Raw genomic sequence first — 20,927 nt, 5'->3', positions numbered from 1 at the left:
TATAATATTACCACCAACAGACGTTGTTGGGGATCCATAACTAGAAATAGAAGAAGGCACCCACATTAAATTAAAGCAATATTTTTAATCAAACCATAATATGAACGAAGCCATCCACATCCATAAAGAAAACTATGAAGCAACCTTTGACATTAAATTGAAAGAAACCATCCACATACAAATAAAATAATTTATCCAATACATATTTATAAAATGCAAACCATAAAGCAATCTCTATCAAACCATAATAAGAAAGAAGCCATCCACATCCATAAAGAAAACCATGAAACAACCTTTGACATTAAATTGAAAGAAACCATCCACATACAAATGAAGAATTTATCCAATACATATTTATAAAATGCAAACCATAAAGTAATCTCTATCAAACCATAATATAAAAGAAGCCATCCACATCCATAATGAAAATCATGAAGCAATCTTTGATATTAAAATGAAAAAAGCCATCGAATTACAAATGAAAGAAGTCATCCACATACATATTTATAATATGGAAACCATTAAGTAAACGTAGGCAATCAAGTATTTAGAAGTGTTTCATCTCTTCATCCAAGTAAGCTTTTCATATCCTTGGATCCGGTAAGTTTAATAACATCTCTACCTTTGTAGAATCTTGGAAGATCCTTGTTGCCATTACAAAGACATCATCACCAATTTCACCTGCTCTCCACATGTCTTCAACAATCTTTAAGGCATCTCTCCTAACCTTGGACGAAACATCTACCACAGGAGTACTGTTGTTACCTGCAGTTTCACGTGCTAGCATCTTAATGCTATCGGCCACCTCTATCATGACTTTAGTCATGGAGTCATTGAAGGTGGGTTGCTTTGATCGTCGTTGTGTTCCTATAGGAGTATGGGACCGTCGTCTTTTTGATCCATATGATACTGGGTTATCAGATGAGGATGAGCTACATTGGACCCGGACTTCTGCGGGGGGAGGGGGGGGGGGGGGGGGGGGGGGGGTGGGGTTTCGTTAGAGAATGGAGTTTCGGGCCTTTCTGGCTCAATTGTAATGCCACCCCTAGTCGATTTGTACTTCTCATAAGCTGTGTTGCCCTCATAAATCTTACTTAAGAGCGAATATTGGGGCAAAGTCTTGTTATGATATTTATTTGCCCATTCATTCTCTTGCATATAAAAGATCATAAATTATTTTTAGCGATATTCGTATTTAAACATATTCAAAAATTTTAAAGCCTATGCAAATGAGTAATTACATACCGCTAAGTAGTCAATCCAAACATCACTCTCGACGGTTATGATCCTCCTCCTTGCATCACATCCAAACCCAAATACATTCATAAGTTTGTTTATGTCACTGTACATGGTTTTGAAGAACTTATACTTGCTCTTTAACGTACTTTTCGTATTTAATGACCCAAATTTAATTGCCATTGCTTCTACCATCCGTTTCTAAGAACCTTTTTTAAAGCCCCCCCTGCCTTGGATACAGCCCTACTCTCCTTTTCCATAAGTTCAATGAAATGATCATCTTCTGCCTGTGTCTATTGCAAGTTCCTCTTGGATCCTATATTCTCATTCCCTATGCTTGATGATGTGTTTAGATCCATTCTAAAATAGGGAGACAACAAATCTATTATATTCTATATAATCATAAGTTGTGCTCTCTCTCTCTCTCTCTCTCTCTCTCCAAGATTATAATGGCACACGACATTTAAACATACATAGAATTGCCTGTAATAGTTTAAACATACATAAATAAAAATGCAAGAACTAAGAAATCAGCTCATTCAAATACACGTACACATTGCGCAACAAAAAATCCGCCCATTCAACAATAACCTGTAATAACTTGAGCACTACTTATATTCAGCACTGGTTCATCTATATCAAGCAACATTCACGACTCATGCATCTATAAAGAAAACCATGTACAAAACCAACCCATTCAACAATAACCTATAGTAGTTTAAACATACATAATTAAAAATGCAAGAACTAAGAAATCATCCCATTCAAACGCACATACAGAATGCAAGCCGCAAGAAATCAGCCCATTCAACAATAACCTGCAATAACTTGAGTACTACTTATATTCAGCACTGGTGCATCTGTATCGAGCAACGTTCACAACTCATGCATCTATAAAGAAATCGGCCCTAAAAAAAAAAAAATTAACAATTTTCGCTAGGAAATTTGCTCATAAAAATCTCAGAAAAAGCTAAGAAAAAGCTCAAATATCAAAGCTCAAATAAAAAAAACATTTTTTTTACCGATTTTACCAATCTAAAAAAGTGAAAAACCTCAGATAGAGCCCTTAACTGTAATGTATTTGTCCTCTGATCAGATCTCAATGAAATTTATAATGTATTTGTACTTTGATCAGAGCTCAAATATCATAGTTCAAAGATCAGAAAAACCTCATAATAAGCTCAGAAAAATCCCTAAACTTTTTTTTTACCAATTTTTGCTCAGAAAAAGCTAAGAAAAAACTTAAAAAAAGCTCAAATATCATAGCTCAAATAAAAAATACTTTTTGTATACTGATTTTACCAATTTTTTAAAAATATAAAACCTCAGAAAAAGCCGTAAAATGTAATGTATTCATACTCTGATCAGAGCTCAATGAAATTTATAATGTATTCATACTCTAATCAGAGCTCAAATATCAGAGCTCAAAAATCAGAAAAACCTCATAAAAAGCTCAGAAAAAGCCCTAAACTTTTTTTTTACCAATTTTTGCTCAGAAAAAGCTAAAAAAAAGCTAAGAAAAAGCTCGAAAAAATCTCAAATATCATAGCTCAAATAAAAAAAGAAAAATTTTTTTACCAATTTTTTTTAAAAAAAAACCTCAAAAAAAGTCTTTCATAAAAGCCCTTCAAGTACAATCAAGTTACCACATTTACATGGACAGTTTCCCAAAGGCCATACTGGAGTTTTCATATTGATAGATTCATAGAATATTAAACATTCATAATTTACCAAGGAGAATTCGCATCCAATACACAGAAGCTACATCAGTGAATTCATCATACAAGCACTCACATAAGATTTCAAAACCAGCCCAATATTTCAATTTCACCAACACACACATACGTGTGTGATGTAAGAGGGAGAGAGAGAGAGAGCATGGTTATTTCTAAGCATCGAGCAAATTATATATTATACCCATTAATCAACAGCCATGGAAAGAGAAGCCCAAAGTATAACAACATTTGAGAAATGAACAAAAATCAAATGATCCATGATCAAAGAATACGACCCCAAATAATCGAATAGAAACACTAAGTTCCAGCAAACATTAAACACTTAAGGGTGATGAATGGATGTAGGAGCAAAGAATAATCACCATTTATGAGATATCTTCTCTACCCAAGTAGTAGTTACATTTAAGAGATAAAATCAAGTTTATGACAAACATAAGTTACATTGTGTTGTTTAGTCAAGAAACTAGGGATGGAAACAATTTATCAGTGTCACATAGATAATCTGAAAAATTCTAAAATCTCATCTAACAAGTAATGATAAAAAAGAAACAAGTTATAATTATAGTTAAGTCTCTTCAAACAATGTGAACTAAGCACCTCAAATGTTAAAGAATATGTTTGCCATTTAAGTCATTTGTCAAAGAAATACAAATAATGACCCACATGAATTGGTTAAAGTTTCCCATATCTACACAGATTTTTTTACTAGTAAAAAAATAACAATTATGAAAACATGAGAAAATGAGTCCTCAGGTTGCAATTATAGAATAAAAGAACCTCCGGGCAGCCAAGAAAGATAAATACATAATAGCTCCATATCATTGAATTTCTACCACAAAATATAAAAGGGTCATTAATTCCTAGAAGTCGAGTTTTTTAAGTTCTAAATAAAACTAGAGAAGCCTGATGAAATTTGTTTGTTTGATGGTGAAGACTCATGAAAATGAAACATTCAAGCAAGTTTTCTCGAATTTTTTACCAAAAGCAGGATAAAATGGATGAGTTTAGGTGAGGTGTATTGTTTGCAAAAAAACTTGTTGGACCCAAAGTTCCAGTACAGCATATGATCCATGTAGCATAAAACTAGAGAAAATAGACAAAATCGAAAAAGAAATACAGTTCCTCAATAAGAACAAAAAATTTGCAAAGACAGACTAAAATGTTCCATAGAACCTGCAAGTCCCACATTGATTTGAGTCTAATTAGGGAATAGATAAAATTGGTCTTAGGGGGAAAAAAAAACTTTTAAAGATAATATTTGGTAAGAAGTCTTAAAAACCCTGAAACATTTTGGAAATAAGCCTTAAAACCCGATAAAATTAATGGAAAAAATTATTGAAAATACATTTTTTTCTATGTTTCTCATCTGAAATATATGCGATGGGCACAATCAACTCTCTATAACTTAAGTTCTCTAAGATTCTAACCTAATCACAGTGAAATAGAAGAAAACGAAAAGCATGTTTCCCAACCAAGATCTTTTACCGCAAAAGGTATGGCCTAGTAGTTGCAGAATCAAAAAATCATATCTTGGCGAAAAGAGAAATCCCAATCCAACAAAATGGAAGAAACAAAGCCATAAATAGAATTCTTCTTAGTCAAGCTGTTTACAAAAAATAAGGTCCCAAGAATTGCAGATGCAGAAGGCATAAGATTATGGAACCAAAAGAAAAAAGAAAGAAAAGAATAACAAGAACCAAATTCAAGAAAAGGCTAACTTTCTCACAAAAAAGGACCAAATGCAAGAGAACAAATCCACAAAAAATACTTTTTTATACAAGCTCTGCAATTTAATGCCCCTACACTTGTAGAATTGGAAATAGAAGCTATATAAAAAAATAAAAAAAACTAAAAGCAATAGTGAATTGCAAGATATACGAACCCACAAAAAGTTTTTTTTTTTTTTTTTTAAATCAAGCTCTGCATTGTCAAAAGTTCCTAGGAGTTGCAAATGAAATTGAGAAGAACCTAGACTAAATAATAATAATGATAACCCTCTAGATAAAGAAGAAGAAAGAAGTAAATGAATCCATGAAAATAATTCTTCTCAATCAAGCTCTGCAATTGCAAAAACTAAGGGCCAAGCATATGGAAAATGAGAAACTAGAAGATGCATAGAGAAGAAAAACCCTAGAACTAAGAAAAGCCGGTACCTGCTAAAATTTGGTAGAGAGAGATCAGAGATCCGCCATGAAAACACACACACTCTCTCTTTCTCTCTCCAAAGCACTCACTTTCAAGCACAGACTCTCTTTCTCTCTCCAAAGCACTCACTTTCAAGCACACACTCTCTTTCTCTCTCTAAAGCACTCACTCACTTTCAACAGTGTTTGTATAACATTAGGCGCACAGGACATTTCATAAGCAAGTAACATCCATTGCTCATTTTCAAACAGTGAGAAAATAACAGAGAGAAAGAGAGAAAAAAAAAAAACTAAAAAGACCCAAATTGGGAGTCAATAGAGAAGGAAAACCCCACAAAAAAACTTGTACCCTAAAATCATGGGGTATAAGAGCTCTAAGCTTCAAGAGCTCAAGAACAAACACAGAGATCAATAATAAGAGTCATTTGCTTCAAAAGTTCAAGAACAAACACAATGATGAATAACAGAGAGAATAAAGTGCATACCTCAAGATCAATCTCAAGGATCACAGGTTTGCTTGAGATAATGGCGTGCTAGCTCAACGGCGAGATGGGAAGTTGCGAAAAGAGGGATGCTCAACGGGATGGGTGCTCAGCGGTGCAGAGAGGAGTGCTTAGTGGGGTGGGTGCTCAGAGGGGGGGATGTGCTCAGAGATTAGGGTTTTATCGAAGGGGAGGGGTGCTCTAGGTTATCGAATGGGGAGGAAGTTTAGAGCTTCCTATTTGAGGTTCGGACTTTTGGGTTGGAACTTTTTTTACACAGGGGTCCGAGAAGATAGAAAACTTTAAATTTGGGGTTCTCATTTTTATCAAACACAAAAAGTTGAGAAGTTCTCAACTTTCAAAAGCCACTTCCTATTATCAAACATGACCTAGAGTGCTTGAAATGAGACATTTGTGATGAGCAAGAAATTTTTTTTCAGTGGTCAAGAAATGCTTGGGATGCTCAAAGAAAATATTCGTGATACTCAAGAAATATTTTTAGTGTGCTCGGTGAAGTGTATTCACAGTGCTCATAAACATTGATGATGTTCAAGAAGATATCTACGACGCTCAAGAGTATATGATCATATGGTGCTCAGAAAAATATTTGTGGTATCTAGAGATGTTCGAAGTGCTCAAAGAAGACGTCTGTGTATCTCAAAACATGCTCATATCGGTCTAAGCAATGATCGTGAAGCTCTAATATGCTCATGATACTCAAAAGCAATGCTTATGGTTCGAAAAGCTTTTGAAGAAACATTTGTGATGAACATGTTTGTGAACTTCATGATGCCCAAGAGAAAATATGCTCATGATGCTCAACCCTCTAATTAATCATCTTGGTATCAAGATATGAATATGAAAAGAAAAAAATATTTCAAGTCTACGAAATAGTGTATCTTGCAACATATTATATGGACCGTCCAGTTTCAAGATTTGAATCGTTTCTAGAGTTTAAAATTTTATAAGTAGAGATAAAAATAGTTATTTAAGCCATACTAAGAAATTTTTTTATCAAAATTACATTTATGATAAAATTTAGAGGTGCACCCTAATTGGATCGTTTCAGGTTGCAATGTTATTCAAACCACACCCATCTTTAAATGCTAATGTTCTTAGGGACATATTAAATACATGTGACTTTCTTTTTTTTATTTTATTCTTTTTTCTTTTTCATGTTATTTTTTTGCTGAAAGTGGGCCTTAAGTTGAGGAGGTTACATATTAGGAATTCTAAAATCCTCCTACATAATAAATGCTAGAGAATAGCTAATAGATACTCCACATCAGGTCAAATTTGCCCACTCGTGGCTATTTGGCATTTGATCCAATGGAAACCAAAACACTAGTATACAAAAGGGTATGTCTTAATTGCTTGTTGACACTTGAAGAAAAATCAAGAAATCATCACCAATAAAAAAAAAGTCACTAAAGCAGTAAATCATCATAGGTTTACTATAAATAATTTTTATAGTTTATTGTAAACAAATTTATGTGCTGCAGAAATGGGCTTAAGTCTAGGTGGTCAAGTTAGAAGAGCGCTACAACATGATGTTTGTTCTTAGCACATGTAAGGGACCCCTTCTTCACTAAACTACACCAAAAAAAATATATGTTTTTGTAACCATAGCATCTCTATTAGATACACATAAAAGGTTGTCAATGTTTGGGTTAAAATTTAAAGGGTGTGGTTTCTATGAGGTTGCAACCTTAAAACAATCCAATTAAGGCGCACCTCTAAATTTTATCATGACATGTAATTTTGGTGTAAAAACTTCTTAGGATTATTTTAAAATCTATTTTCATATCTAATTATAAAATTTTAAACTCCAAAAATAGTTAAAGTCAAGTAGATCTATAAACATATGAAAATCTTGAAAATAGACGGTCTAGATAATGTGTTGCAAGATGCACTTTTTTGAGACTCAAAATTTATTTATTTTTCATATTCATACATCTCAATGTCGAGATGATTTTTTTTCATATTCATATATCTCGATGTCGAGATGATCCATTAAAGGGTTTTTCAACATTAAAACAACATTTTCCAAAGGATTTTTAAAGTGCATCTTTAATTCTACATCTTAAAGTTGTAACTTATATAAACGTTTTCCAAACTTAAAAGTTATAATTTGATTTAAAAGCACACTAATACATTAGATCTAGAAGCTAGTATGGTCTAAACTCTAAAATACAAGGTACTGAGGGAGACTTCAAATATAGAGTAATATGGATGATACAGGGGTTTAAATCTAGCAGGTAATCGGGCCTTTTTAATTGACTTCACATTGCCATATGATTGTTTTATATATTTTCAAAGATATTGACAGATCTCTCTCTATTTAACCAAACCTTGCCATGCGGTGATTCCAAAATCTTGTCAAAGAAGTTGTTAGCTATTCAAGCACATCACTTTTTGGCCTTTCACTTTATATCATTTCATCCCTCCCTCCCTCTCATGTATAGTTTCTTCACTATTTACTATTTTCAGTTCTCTGTCTCTCTCTTTTAGGTTGTCTAGGAAGCCCAAAAGAGTGTTTTTTTTTTTCTTTCTATTGAAGATTTTCAGATGAATTTCAATGAGCGCCACCTCAGACTCTCCTAGCAAAAGACATGCCCCCAAGATGTCTCCTGCCTAGTATAGGAAAAATCGAATCGGAACTGTTAATCAGACATGTCCTGGAAGCGATTAATCCGGCCTAATCGGTAAACCGGCCGGTTCAACCGTTCTAGCCTGGCAAGTCTAGAGCGATGAAAAAAGTATTAAAAAATTACATAAAAAATTACAAAAAAATATAAAAAAATCTAATAAAATATGGAAAATATATTTAAAGAATGATTAAACAAAGCACATCCAAATAAAGTTGAAAATTAATGAAAAAAATGAATTTTAAACAATCGCTTCATGCCCAGGGATATTTTTGAATTTTAAAAAAAATAGAAAAATGTAAAAATAAATACTAATGGCCAAAACAATTTCCAATTTTTGCCAAAAAATAAAAAAAAAAAAAAAAAATACGTTACAAACAAACTTCCTTATTTTTTGGGATTTTATATAATTTTTTTTTAAATACCCAGCTGGTCACCAAAACAAGCCGAAAAAGGAACCGATCGGTGGCCTATTCCGATCTAATCGGACAGTTACCGGTTAGAACAGCGTATTTTTCCAGCATTTGTTGTGTGCGCCACCCTTACATTATTTTCCAACAATGTTGTGTGCGCCACCCTTACATGATTATGTCATCTGTTCTCAGACCTGCAAAAAAATAAAAATAAATAAATAACAAGACCATAAATAACATTAGCTCCCTAACCTCACTGTCCGCTATAAAATTTTGATATCAAATAACATATTCACCATGGGAGTGTGAGGGCGTTCAGCCAATCCAGGGTAGGCCAGGGCCGGTGAAGGCATAGCCTAGGCTGAACCGGTCCAAGGCAGGTCTTGGGTCGGGTAAGACCAGGGCCTGGCTAGCCCAAGGCAGGGTCAAGGTCTGGGCCTGGACCAGTATAGAATAGGCAACAATCATTATGTATCATCATTTAGCGGCTTGTCATCAATTACTTATAAGGCACATGAAAATACATAGAGTAAACAATCAATGTCATCTTCTTTAGAAGACCTAGACAAGAAGTAGAATTACAACCTAGTAGTTGTTTTTATAAAAACAATTTTTTTTTAAATTATAAAAAATATGTTTTATAAAAATTAAATTTTTTTCTAAATTATAAAAAAAATATATGTCCAAACATGGATTATACTAATATTTTGATTCAGAGGTAGTATCTTTGCCACGACTTTTTTTAAATCACTTTCACAGCTGCATGTCTTCTGCTCACGAAAGTATGTAAAATGTTATGTTGGTGACACACTGTTGCCACGAGCACAATGTTGGTGTGTCCATAATACTTCTCATACCCAAACAAAAATAGTTACACAAATAAAAACTTAATTACAAAAAATTACAATAAAAGAAAACAATGCACAATTTCTAATGAGATGTAATCTTATTAAATCAAGTAGTATTTGAGTTTGGTATCCTTCCTTTGTAAAAATACCAAAAGATTTGATTTTCTCACATTCCTCCATCTCCATCGAACGTGGACACCGGAAACCATTTTTATGAACCTCAAAAAATTGACCAAGTGTAAATAAAAATAGTTCTAAAATAATGTAATTGTACCCATCAATGGAGTGCTGATGAAAAACGTGGATGAATACCCCTCAGAATCCTTGAGTGAAAATTAATACCTTGATTTCATGATTACTACATCTTTTTCATTAAAAGTTCCTTTGCGAGCAATGTCGACATCCCCTTCTTCAGATATTATGGGCTGGGCCAGGGCTAGCACAGTTAAGGTGCAAGGGTCTATGCCACCCCACCTGGGCTTGGCCATTAAAAGCCTTGTGAGTGCTTGTAATATACATTTTGATATAATGGAACATGAACTCAGTGAGAATGTGGTCTTTCGTGGACCATACTAACCAAATAATATTTGTTGATACCGAACTGAGTTTTACGAACTAGGTCAGTCGGTTGGGAAAAACTTGTATTACCTGAGCATATAAAATTATCAAATAAGGGTTTGAATAGGTCATCCCTTGATGAGGTCGGAATATTGCCCAGATGAGTGAGCCGTAGGACTATGGGGCCTTTGTGTGTCATGGTATCCTTCAGTGACGGTGACCAAAGGCTCATCCGCGTGCCATCAGACGGCATGCATATATAATAGTCGTTTCGGGAAAGCGAACTACCTTTTAGGGTGCAGCTTATACATATGCGAGAGATACCCCTATGCGTTATATGAGATGTAGTCGCATCAAGTCTAGGTAACCTTGGTACGTCTCTAGAGGAGAACTTGAAATCTATAAATTGGGACCTCTTGCCCATTGGCTAAACTTTGGTGACCCACTAATGAGCTCTACATGGACTGTGGGTCATGGGTAACACTAGGTCGGTTTGAGAAAGTAAGTGTGAACCGTAGTCCACAGTTGAAGGTGGAGTGCCCCAGTATTTATTTATTTAATTCCTAGACTATATCGATCATTTTCCCATCTAATAAATCCAATTATGTTTGTTTTAATAATATATGATTTTTAGAATTGTTATTTGAATCTTTCTAAATATTTGGATATTTTATTTATCAAATTTAGATTTATAAAAACAAAGACATTTATTTTAGATTGATTTAATTATTTAAATTGAGCTTTATGAGTTTTTAAAAATCATATAATATTTTAATTAATTTGATTATTACATAAGAGCCCCAATAAGCTATATGGGCCCACTATTGCAATGTGGATGGGGACCATGAGTGCCACCTAGGGTGGCACGCTTCAATCCAAGGAGCTTTTTGATTTTGTTAGATTAAGCTTTGGCTTGAAGAAAAAGCTTTGAGATATTTTAGAAAGCTTTTGCCTTGAGGAAGCCTTGAATGGATTTTTATAAAGCATGAGGAGGCTTGTGCATATTTTTGTTTTAATATCTATTGGTAGGAGAAATGATTTAGGGAATGGGGGATAAATGTTCTAGCACTTTCGATATGATGTTGATGACCTATTTATGAAATTGAGGGCTCAAATCTCTCACCCCACAAGTCATATAAGATCAATTGTGCATGTTCAATCTCACAAGAAAAGGCAAGCCATGAAAAAACCTAAAAAACCCTAATCCTATTTTTGCACTATAAATAGAGGATCCATGTCATAAATCTCTACGCTTAAATCTCTCTTCTCTCTCTAGAATGCCAAAATAGGGGGCACGCCCCAATTAGGAAAGAAACCTCTCTCTCTCTTATGGAAAATTAGGGGGCACACCCCACTTAGATAGAACTCTCTCTCGTCTTGCTTTGTGTTGATCCTAAAGGTTGAGTAGAAGTAAATAGCTACACTCATGTAATTTTTAAAGCCCAGAAACATAGTCCTGTATCCAAAAAATAAAACCCAATACACATACTTTGATTATAATTAATGAGGAAATGAGTTTTGTATCCAAAACAAATTTAAAATCTTTTGCTCCCCCTAGTTTTGATGTAATTAGATGTTTGAGAAAAAATTACTTACATGACAAGAGAGAGAAAGCGAAGAAATATATATATATATATATATATATATATATATATATATATATATATACACTTTGACTATTGAAAAATAGTAAAAGGAGCATGTGCATAAAAATCAGGCTTTGCTATGGAGACTGTATCCCAGATGTAATAACAGCCTCCTACAAAGTTATTTGGAAAAATATCCACAACTCAAGCAACGAAAAAAGTTGAAAGAGAGAGTATACTTGGGCTCAATATGAAAAAAAAATTAGTGCTCCTTTAATTGGTATGGTAGTGAAAGGGAGTTCGGTAAATCTCTCTAAAAGGTGAAAGGATAAAAATTCGGGCTCTGCGATCACCAGCCTCACGACACCCCTTCTCTGATCTTGGGTTTGATCTTATACATGCTCCATCAACTTTTGCTAACAATGGTATCAGAGCAACCAGGTTCCATCTTCCCTAATTTTACTCTGAATTATTTTTTAACGATAGAGTTGTGATTTGTTTGTTATGATCTATGCCCAAATTTTGTGTATTAATCGTGCTTCAAAATATCACCTGCTGATATCTTAACTTGTTATCTTAATTCACAGTGTTAATTAATTAAAGGACAAGTATGCATGTTGATATCTTATCTTGGCTCACAATGTTAATTAATTAAAGGATAAGTATGCATGTGTATTGATCAATTTCAAATCACCTTTATCCCATTTTTTTATGAGCAAATTAGCCCCATTCCCTAAAATTGAAGGGAATTACATGAGCGAGAGAGAGAGAGAAAGGGTTCATTTCTGGTTGTTACGTCCCCCAAGTTTTACCTATCACGTGCCCCTTGGCTTGAGAGATGCATCCCTATCAAGTGCCCCTTCGCTTCATAGAGATTATTTGGGCGTGCCCCTTGGCAACATACCCCTTGACAACATGCCCCTTGGCAACGTGCCCCTCTATCTTGTCTGTTCATAGCCCCCAAGAACACGAGCCTTACCACCATTCATGCCTTGTCACGCACACACATCACTCTTTTGATCCTGCTTCCTGGCAAAATCATGTAGGAGAGGACTTCAAAACCAGGACAATAGGAGAGAGAAAGAGCATGTTTGCAGCGCATAGGGATGATGACAAAAAGGTAGAGATAGAGTGGAGAGAGAAGTGGAAACTTGTATTGGGTTTTCTTCGCGTGGTTGCCATCGACGTGTAGCGTCTATTTGCTCTCTCTAGAGTTTTGTAACCCTATTGATTGAAAAAGGCAAGCAAAATACATGTGTTTGTTTGTCTTGTTATTGATTTATTTGATTTATTGCCTGATAATCTGTAGTAAAAAAAAGGCTTATGGGCTCTCTAGGAAGGTTTGATAGCGTAGAAATTTTGGAGATTAATGTGTGGCTAAGAAAAATCGTGGTTAACTTTTCTTGAAATGGCATGGAAGGAACCAACGACAATTCCATATGATCGGTATAATTCAATTGAGGATTGGAATATTTCAGGGGCCAAAATGATCATAATAATGTTGTAGTTACATTCAAAATAGGACTAGTGAAATGTAATTAACGATCCATGAATGAGTAGTATTCTTACATTGAATCCATGAGAAATATAGCATCTGTTTGACTATTGGTCATGAGAAATATAGCATATGTTTGACTATTGGATTTGTTTACCTCCCCTGAAAAAGCTATCATTTTGTATCAAATTATAGCTTCGCCAAGTTCTTCCCATTTTGAATCAGCTAGGACCGAGTAGATCATTTCTGAATTTTCTTGAAGAGCTTGCATGTCATAATAGAGTCCAAGGGTACCTTTCCTATGTTCAAAGACCCATAGGAGGGAACAATGTGGGTTATCATCATCATTTGTATCCCGTGTTAGAAAGAAAGATAAGTGATTCATGTTAGCTATAGGGGAATATCCTACAGGTTCAGAGATTCTTAATGCATGGCATAAGAGTGCCATGGATCCTTTGGTGATTGATGTGGTTCTTGTGCAAGAAGACAGTTCCAAGGCTCGAGGTTCTGACAAAGAAATTGGGTCCCCTATGAAACAACATTCCTTTTGCGACACACTCACAAGTGCCCAATTGACAAGCTACTGGAATGTTGGTGAGGAACACCTCAACTCATCACCCAAAGAGACCTCAGTAAAGGTTTTAGAGAGATGGGTAATGCAATACTAGTCCCTAAAGTCAAGCACAAGAGACCACCTTCCTAGTAAAGGCCGTGAAAGTTTGAAATTTGGGGAGACAGTTTCTCATTCCAGTGATGACCCTACTGTTTCTACAAGGATGTATAAAAGATTAATCTTGCTCGTACGCTCCCTCCATCTAACCTCGAGACTCTTGCCATCTTATAAACTCTTCTGAAAGCTTAATTCGTCGAACCAAAGCTATAACGTTGAACTTTACCAAATGAATGTAAGGACTGCATTTCTGGAACTAAAGGAAATCATCTACATGAAGCAACCTGAGGGCTTCATAATTAAAAGCCAAGAAAATAAAGTATAAAAATTAAATAAGTCTTTATATGGTTTAAAACAATCTTCAAGACAATGGTACTTAACATTTCATGATGTCATCTTACAAATAAGATATGAAGTAAATAGATTGAACCATTGTGTGTATGTCTTGAAGAGTGGGAGTAAATTTACAATACTCACATTAGATGTAGATGATATCCTAGTTATTGGAAATGATTTAGAAATGATTGATAAGACTAATTCATGGCTTTCTTCTTGGTTCGAGATGAAGGATATGGGAGAAGCATCTTATGTCCTAGGCATAAAATAACTAGAAAAAAAAAAAAAAGTTGTGCTTGAGCCAAGAAAGATATATTGACTCTATTCCCAAAAGATTTAAAATGGAAAATAGTAAGCCATTGTATATTCCTGTTGAAAAGGGAGTAAAGTCGTTTAGGAAGGTTTGTGTAGTAGAATAACAAGAAAAGCTTAATGTTCCCTATGCGTAAGATATTGGTAGCTTACTATATACAGTAAGATGTACAAGGTCAGATTTGAGTTATGCCGTAGGACTTGTTAGTAGATATAAAAGTAATCCAGGCATAGCTCATTAGAAAGCAGTGAAAATAATTTTAAGGTACATTAAGGGAACAAAGCATCTAAAATTTTACTTTCAAGTAGATAAGCTTGGAGTTATAGGACATTCAAATGCATATTTTGCTAGGGATAAGGGTGATAGTAAGTCCATCTTAGGACATATTTTCTCGTTAGAGGGACAGTTGTTTCTTGGTCTAGCAAAAAACAAGGGTGTGTAGCTAGGTATACACAGGAAGCAGAATACATTGCATGTAGCACTGCTTGTACTTTTGCCATCTAGATAAGGAGTTTCATAGATAACTTAAAGCTGCAAATAGTCGACGAATCGATCCAAACATTTTGTGATAATCAAGTTGCAATTAAATTAATTCACAGTGACCATACATGTTTGCAACACTTAAGATTTTCTTTATTCAATTTGTGAGGGGATCACTCCACTAATGTTGATTGATTCTTGACAAGCTTTGGATGTTTTTTTATCTCTCAGCTTACTGCATCGATGCAAAAGGGGATGGATGGAAAAATACCCAGCTATCTCAATCTTACTTCGGAATTGGTCTGCTTGCTTCACAATGTGGCACTACATGCATGCCTCTTCCAGTAAAACCTCAAAGTTTTATTTTTAGTTCTTAATATTTCCTTATTTTCTGGGTGATATTCATTGTCATGATCATCTTTGCAGATGAAGTTTATGCCCAGATGACTCTTCAGCCTGTTAATAATGTAAGTGGGGTGAAAAAGAGCATCACCCCTTCAATCACATCATGTCATTTACCTTTTATGACTACACACATTTTTAATGTGCAAGTAGTATAGCATATGGGTATCCGTGAACTACTAAATTGGTGTCTTTTATCTTCTTTAGAATGATAAGGATATGTTATTAGCGTCTGATTTTGGCTTCAAACAAAGCAAACAGCCGATTGAATTTTTTTTGCAAAACACTGACGGCAAGTGATACCAGCACACATGGCGGGTGTTTTTGTTCCCCGTCGTGCGGCTGAAAAGATTTTCCCACCACTAGTATGTGTATTTTTATTTATTTATATTTATCCAGATTAATTGTTGTTGTATGGAATAAAAAAGATGTGTTAATGCCTAATAGTTCCATGACTTCGCAATTTGTTAGGATTTCTCAATGCAAACTTCAGCTCAAGAGATAGTAGCGAGAGACTTGCATGATAAGTGTGGAAATTTTGGCATATCTATCGCAGTATGTCTTGGTTAATTATTTTCATATTTGTTGTGCCCACCCTCTAATCATGTTCTAGTATTTAATAAACTCGTTATCGGAATCAAGGTTCTAATTTAATTAATCCAAGGATGCTGAGTGCTGACTTTATCAAATCTTGATTTCACTCTTTAGTTCTAACAAATAAGAAAATAGATCCAAAGGATTGTTTTACTTTTAGATATAGTATAGTCCATAATTATCCGAATCTCTCACAAAACGTTGCAATTTTGATTTGGAACCTCGATTCAGCAATTCTTACTAGAATCTTCACATAACCCATTTTGGTAAAGTTTGGAATCTCGATTTCTAATTTTAGAAATCTCGACTCTGATACTTATAGAATCTTGTGTCTAATATTTATTGATTGTCAACTCCAAAATTCTACCACTCAAAATTTATTGATTCTCAACTCCAAAAATCTACCACTCAATATTTTTTTGTTTTTTTCTGTCGAATATTTTTTTGTTTTTTTTTCTTCTAAGAAATGAAGTTTAGAAGTTTTCAAAGCGTCAAACTACTCGAGCTAGACCTACAATATCAAGCTAGAAGGTTTGGTATGAAATGAGCAATAGAAACCAAAGTGTTGGTAAACGTTCTCTACTTAACTCTCTAAGTATGCATTGTATTGATTCCAATGGAAAGATTGCAACTCCAAGATGTTAGAAATAATGTATGTATGGTATGTTGATCAATGAATCACATTAAGACATGTATTGTTTCTCTCTCTGGTCCCTCTCAATTCCAAAGACATCGGAATTTTGATTCCATAAATGAAGGGATTTCTATTCCGTAAATGAAGGAATCTTGATTCCATGTTGGTTGATTCCAACTTGGTTGGAAACTCGATCCCAAAGAGCTAAGAATCTCGATTCCATCTATGTAGGGATCTCGATTCTATTTTTGTCTTCTATGTAGGGATCTCGATTCTATTTTGGTCAAATCTCGATTCCTAAAAATAGGAATCTTCCAGTCACTGGCTATTCCTTGCTTCTGATTCCTAAATCAATTCAGTTTTCGAATCGATTTGGGTATCTGTGGTGTATCCTTTTTCAATTAGGTGCCTATTTTCAGCATTTCGAAAGGTGAATTTCAAGTATATCATTGTAATACTCATATTTATCCATTCTAGGAATTCATAATGTTGCTTTTTGCCTTTCAATTGAAATCAGAACAAGCTTTTTTAGTGGGGATGTATATCATATTGTTCATGCTGTCTAATGTATGTTGAAAGATTATCTAATCACTATTTGTGTGTATGTGAGAGTGAGAGAGAGAGAGAGAGGGAAGTTATACAACTACTTTGTCGTTTCTTCTTTCTAGAGAGAGAAGTTATATAACTACTCTGTCATTTCTTCTTTCTGCACTTAATAGCCCATGCAAAGCACTTTTGTAATGTTTCTTTTTTCATTATTCTTTCTTGGATTCTAGCGACAACTTATTAAGTTACTATCTTTTTATGTCTCCATTCACATTAGAAAGTAAAGTTGTGGAACATGTCTGCATACAGAGATGTTGACTTGTAGTTTTGACTGTCAAGTTTGCATTAGAAACAATGGTAGAATAACGCAAGCATCTTGAATTCTTAATTCGTAAGGGAGATTATAGAGCATAGCAGCTGATGCATGTGTTATTTTGTGTCTTAGGGCTTGGACCAAATTATGGGTTTGGAAGTTCCTTTGTAATTATGCTTGAAAGTGTGCTTACAGGTCAACCAAAAAGACATCTGCTTACAACTGGTTGGAGTGTGCTAGTCAGTGCAAATAGACTCTTTGCTGGTGATTCTGTCATATTTATATGGTACGAAAAATGAGATCAATTGGGTTAATTAATCAAGGGGCAAGTTTTAACCTACTTATTTAGCAGCTAAACCCATATGAGCAATTTAGACTGTTTATGTGTGAGAAGAGTTGTATGTGTATGGGTCTGAAATTCATAGATGGGTGTGCCTACTAAAAGAGTGGCTAAAAATTAGACCCTAAGTGTAAGGTTAAAATTCCCCCATTAGAAATTTGTTTTACACTACTGAAAAACTTTTTTGTACTCTCCTCCTCCTTCCTTGTATTTTAGAGATGAGAAATCCCAACTTTGCTTGGGAGTAATAAGGAGTGTCAATAGGCAGTTGTTTACTTTGTCATCCTCAGTCTTCTCTAGTAATAGCATGCTTATTGGAATTTTTGTTGCTGCTGCCCATGCCACTGCAAACAATAGTCCGTTCTCTATATTTTACAATCCAAGGTACATTTCAAGACCTCAAATCTCATATGGTCATTTCAAACTGCTAATTAAGCATGGGAACATTAAATAATCTGAACGAATTACGGGAAAACCACAGTCCATTGGAACACCATTTCCCATCAAAGTGATGGGGAGCGATAACTACCAATTGAAGTGGTGGAGAGAGAGTGGGACCACCATTGGGGAGGTGATATCTTGTTGTTGTGGGTCCTTCTCTGTCCATCACCATGTTCATTCAACTGACGATGATGAATTAATGACTAATGTACTTTCCCATTAAATTTTACGCTTGAGTTGCTTGCCTACTGCAGTCTTTAACTTAATGGATCCCAGGGCAAGTCTCTCAAAATTTGTTATTCCTTTATCCAAGTACAACAAAGCAATATATGGTTCCCAAGTATCCTTGCGATGAGGTTCAGGACGATGATCGAGATAGAAGACTCAGGGGTGCCTAGGTATATGGAACAACTACAAACAACAGTGATCTGGATCCCATAAGATGGAAAGGTTCACCTTGGCGTAACCTTCAGGTTGGATGTTACTTCTTTTCATGCAATGCTTCATCCATTTTCTTTCAAATAGTCTTATATTCTTAGCCTTCAAACATTCGGTTTTTGCAAATTGCGAATTTCTTCGTTATTGCTCAAGAGGAATTGCCTTGCAATCAAAGCGTGTATCTCTTCCACAAAAAGAGGACCGTAAAGCTTTTGTTTAAACGGTTTGATAAAATAATGGAAGAGATTAGGGAAGAAAATATAGTTTCAGTCATCAATAAAATGTAGTTTAGATCATCACAGATAAAGCAAAAACCTCTGTTAAAGAAAGGGAATTGTGAATCGAATAGGAACAATTAGTTTGGAGCTCCAGCACTCTTCACTACAAGATGATGTGCTCCTAGAGGAAAGAGCTCCGATAAACATGGGTGAGAATCCTATGGATATCGAGAGCCTTAAGTGTGTGGAAAGGGATGTGCAGTCCTAGAGGACAAGAGGCCAAGGATGTGGAAGGAGTAAATAATGGTTCTTTAGTGGATGGAATGGGGTCATAGGAGGGTGACACCTGACCACCAAGAGCCACGCTTTCCAATGGTTTTTTTTTTTCGGTAAAGTTAACTTTCGTATTGCTGTGAAGTGTTGGAGTACCGATTCGGACCCACTAGACAGGTCTCTCAGTCCAAAAGTAAGTCAGAAGACCCTATACAAAAAATTGGGCTTCTAGACCTGCCCGATTACAATAGGTATACAACGACGTTACAAATATTGGGCTTATAGATTTGCTAGATTACAAGAAATGTACTAAGGTGTAACTAGACACCGGTGTGCCCTCTATGGTCCAAAGCAAAAAAGGAGATGGACCAGGAGGATCTATCAATTGGAATGATTGTTCCTTGATTGATATTATGTCCCAGGAATCTTATTTTTGTTTGGAACAAATTTACCTTTTTAGCAGAAACAACTAACCCAGCTGGTTTTACTGTATGAATAAAAGTATGAAGATGTTTGAAATGTTGTTCTAGTGATTCAGAAAATACTAAAACATCATCAATATAAACGATCATGAATTTATAAAAGGGACTAAAGATATCATTCATTATTTTTTGAAATTCAGATGGAGCGTTTTTAAGACCGAAAGGCATAACGTTCCATTCATATTGTCCAAAAGGGACATTGAAGGCTGTTTTATATTTATCTTCTTCTTTTATTTGGATTTGCCAAAAACCAGATTTCAAGTCGAATTTGGAGAAGATTACAGCGTGTAATAATCTATCAAGTAGGTCCTTTTTATTTGGAATGAGATATCTAATCCATTTTAAGACTTTATTAAGCGGTTTATAATTAATGACTAACCGGGGAACTCCTCGTTCCTGCTCAGCATTTTTATTTACATAAAAAGCAGAACAACTCCAAGGAGATGAACTAGGTCGTATAAGTTTCTTTTGGAGTAAATCGTTTATTTCCAGTTGACATGTTTGTAATAATTCTATATTCATTTGAATTGGTCTAGCTTTTGTTGGTATCTTTGTTTCACTAAATCTTGGTTCATATGGTAATCCAACAATATGTTGTTTTTTATGCCAAAAAGCATTTGGTAATTCATTGCATATTTCTTTTTCAATAAAATTTTTGAGTTGTTTATTTTTTGTATTATCTCATGAGTTTGGAGATTTTCACTGATAAGTTTATGTTTGATTTCAAGTTGTAAAGATCCTAAGAAATTTTCTTTGTATTTCATATTCTGTTTAACAGTATTAATTTCTTTAATTTTTGGTTTATTAAGAAATTCAAATCTAATAGGAGTACCATGAGTATTTGTTTCAATACCTGTATGAGAAATTATGATTGGATATAGCAAAGTAAGAAAGGGTACGCCAAGGATTACAGCTTGACTGAGTCCTTTGACCATTATAAATGGGGTAGGAAAACAATGTCCTTCTGTATAAATTTTGGCATTGGACAATTTGTATTTGATAAATAGCCTACTTCCATCGGCTGTATTTGATAGATTTGAGTAAATGATTGAATTCTACTATGTCTTCTTCAGTATTGAGTTCGGAAGTATTATCATGAAGTTCAAGGATTTGAATCCTTGTTTTTAATTGGGATAATTCTACTTTTACTGTATTAACTTCAGCTTTAAGGTCAGCAATAGTAGGTTCCTTTTGGGTGGCTTCATGCTGACTAATTCGTTTCATGATATCAGAGAAATTATAATTATCAGGAGGTTTAACTAATGGTGTATGTCTTTCGCCAGAAGATCGGCGAACTCGTT

The 20,927-nt window shown here is 34.7% G+C and overlaps 1 pseudogene; it reads left to right on the top strand.

Annotated features, from left to right (window-relative positions):
• The first annotated feature begins 13,529 nt into the window (after positions 1–13,529).
• On the top strand, positions 13,530–19,139 carry LOC148779459 (auxin response factor 19-like; annotated as a pseudogene).
• Positions 19,140–20,927: the final 1,788 nt, after the last annotated feature.

This window comes from Amborella trichopoda, chromosome 12 (assembly GCF_054954075.1).
Source record: "Amborella trichopoda isolate Santa Cruz 75 chromosome 12, AtrichopodaSantaCruz75HAP2 v2.0, whole genome shotgun sequence".
NCBI classification, from domain to species: domain Eukaryota; kingdom Viridiplantae; phylum Streptophyta; class Magnoliopsida; order Amborellales; family Amborellaceae; genus Amborella; species Amborella trichopoda.
The sequence above is the reverse complement of the archived record's forward strand: the minus strand, read 5'-3'. Positions and strand labels throughout refer to the sequence as shown.